The sequence below is a fragment of the Alligator sinensis genome, unplaced genomic scaffold, assembly GCF_000455745.1.
Source record: "Alligator sinensis unplaced genomic scaffold, ASM45574v1 scaffold1822_1, whole genome shotgun sequence".
Lineage (NCBI taxonomy): Eukaryota > Metazoa > Chordata > Crocodylia > Alligatoridae > Alligator > Alligator sinensis.
In genome coordinates this window covers 98707-101565 of record NW_005843456.1, presented here as the reverse complement: position 1 = coordinate 101565, position 2859 = coordinate 98707, and positions in this window count along the sequence as shown.

The following is a 2859-nucleotide window of genomic DNA, read 5'->3' as shown; positions in this document are numbered from 1 at the left end:
CAGGGGGTCGGACTAGATGATCTGCCCAGGTCCCTTCCGACCCTAGAAACTATGAAACTTCAAACAGTTTTTCAAGATTTTTCCCCTCCCACCCTCCACTCTGACTGGGCTCCTGCTGGATGTGGAGGGAGAGAAGATCCCCCAGCTACTTGCCATCCCAGGGGAGGAGTACAGTCCTGACACTCCTGCCCACTTCTCTCTATAGGCAAATCACAGTCCTGAAGGTCTGAAAAAACATGAAGCCTTCACCGGAGACTGCGTTACAAGGCCATAATTGTATGACATCAAAGCATTCCACAGATTTCTAACCTTATACAGGTTATCTGTGCCAAAGCCCTTTGTTTGCTCAGCCTGGGCTACAGAATTAAATCCTTAATTATCCCATTCCTTCTAATCCTTTCTTATATCTTGATGTAAGTGAGTTACCTAGCCTGCTGGCCTCTGCAGACAGGCTTTTGCTCTCTGCTGAGCTCCTTGGGCAGTCCTCTCAGGCAACTCAGTGTTTAGGTCACATATCAGGCAATAGATTAACAAACCAAATGAAACCAAACCCTCCTGCTCTGTCCTGGGCACTTGAGAATGGGATTCTTGGGTCTGGCTCCTAGCACAGTAGCATGGTCCCTTTCTTGTAGCAAACAGTTGCATCCACAGCTTGCTTCATTCTCTCCGTGCTTGCTTTTCTGGGAACTTTATAACGTTCCTAGTGGGATGCTCCCTCTCTATCCAAAAGCCCCACAGTTGGATTCTCAAAACAGGGCTGCCCGATCCCTCTTAAAAGTGCAGACTTCACTCCATTGCTCAAGACTGTAGCGGGGCTATTAGGAAGGCTGAAGCAGAGATGGAACTGGGACTAGCAACCCGGATCAAAGATAACAAGAAGTCCTTTTTTAAATACATAGTGGGTAAAAAGAAGGTACCAAGTAACGTGGGTCCTCTGCAGGACATGCTTGGTAATCTGGTGGTTGCACCAAATGACAAAGCTAATCTCTTTAATAGATTCTTTGTTTCCATTTTTCTGAGCAGGGGCCGGGACACCCCCCCAACTGAGATTTCATACAGACCCAGAGGAGGTGCTGCCAGGCCCAGGGTCAGTGAGGACCTAGTCAGGGAACTTCTGGTGGGACTAGACGTGTTCAGATCAGCAGGTCCTGACGATCTCCACCCCAGAGTGCTGAGGGAATTGGCAGAGGTCATTGCGGGACCCTGGGTACAGGTTTATGAACACTCGTGGTGATCTGGCGAGGTTCCAGAGGACTTGAAAAGGGCCAATGTGGTCCTCATTTTCAAAAAAGGAAGGCAAGAGGACCAAGGAAATTATAGGCCTGTTATTCTTACCTCGGTCCTGGGGAAGTTCTTTGAGAAAATTATCCAGGAGCACATCTGCAAGGGACCAACAGGGAAGGTTATGCTTAGGGGCAATCAGCCTGGGTTCATTAGAAGCAGGTCCTATCAGACCAACCTGGTTGCCTTCTATGACCAGGTCACAAAAGCCCTGGACGCAGCTGTCGCGGTGGACGTAGTCTTTCTGGACTTTAGGAAGACCTTTGACGCTGTCTGTCATCCTATCCTCATTAAAAAATTAGGCAACTGTGGTTTCGATGCCTACACAGTCAGATGGGTTGTTAGTTGGCTGGAGGGCCGCACCCAGAGGATGGTGGTGGACAGGTCATTTCCGACCTGGAGGGATGTGAGCAGTGGGGTTCCCCAGGGCTCAGTCCTTGGGCCCGCACTGTTCAATATCTTCATTGGCAACTTGGATGATGGGGTGAAAAGCACCTTGTTCAAGTTTGCAGATGACACTAAGATATGGGGAGAAGTGAGCACACTAGAAGAGACAAACAGGCTACAACTAGACCTGGACAGGTTACAGAGGTGGGCGGATGAGAATACGATGGGTTTCAATACGGACAAGTGCAAGGTGTTGCGCCTGGGGAGGAAGAACCAGCAGCATACCTAGAAGCTGGGGAACTCCCTCCTTATCAGCACAGGGGTAGAAAAGGATTGCTACTGATTCCAAGATGAACATGGGCTGCCAATGTGGGGATGCAGTCAGGAAAGCTAATCGCACCTTGTCATGCATCCACAGATGCATCACGAGCAGGACCGAGTAAATGATCCTCCCCCTCTATTCAACACTGGTCAGGCCACAGTTGGAGTACTGCATCCAGTTCTGGAAGCCGCACTTCAGGAGGGATGTGGACAGCAATGAGAGGGTCCAGAGGAGGGCCACTCACGTGATCAGGGGGCAGCAGGGCAGGCCCTATGAAGAGAGGCTACGGGAACTGAACCTGTTCAGCCTTCACAAGAGAAGGATAAGAGGGGAGTTGGTGGCCACCTATAAACTTGCCAACGGGGACCAGCAGGCAATGGGAGAGTCCCTGTTCTCCCAAGCACTACCGGGAGTAACAAGGAACAACGGCCGTAAGTTGATGGAGAGTAGATTCAGGCTAGACATCAGGAGGCACTACTTCACAGTCAGGGTGGCTAGGATCTGGAACCAACTTCCAAGGGAAGACCCTGGGGGGTCTTCAGACGGAGGCTAGATAATCACCAAGCCAGGGTCGTGTGACCCCAGCATCCTTTCCTGCCCATGGCAGGGGGTCAGACTTGATGATCTGCTTAGGTCCCTTCTGACCCTACCAACTGTGAAACTATGTTACACATGGGTTTTATGCATAATTGTTTTTGTTGTTGCTAGTTGCTACCTGCTCTGTTTGAATCCTGCCCCATCTCCAAGGAAGCCCCCTGCCAAAACATCACCCCTGATATCAGGCTTTGAATTCCTAATAAATATACTTCATTGTCTGGATCCTTCTCAAGGTCTGTAGGTTGCCAATACCTGCCAATCATTGAAAATAC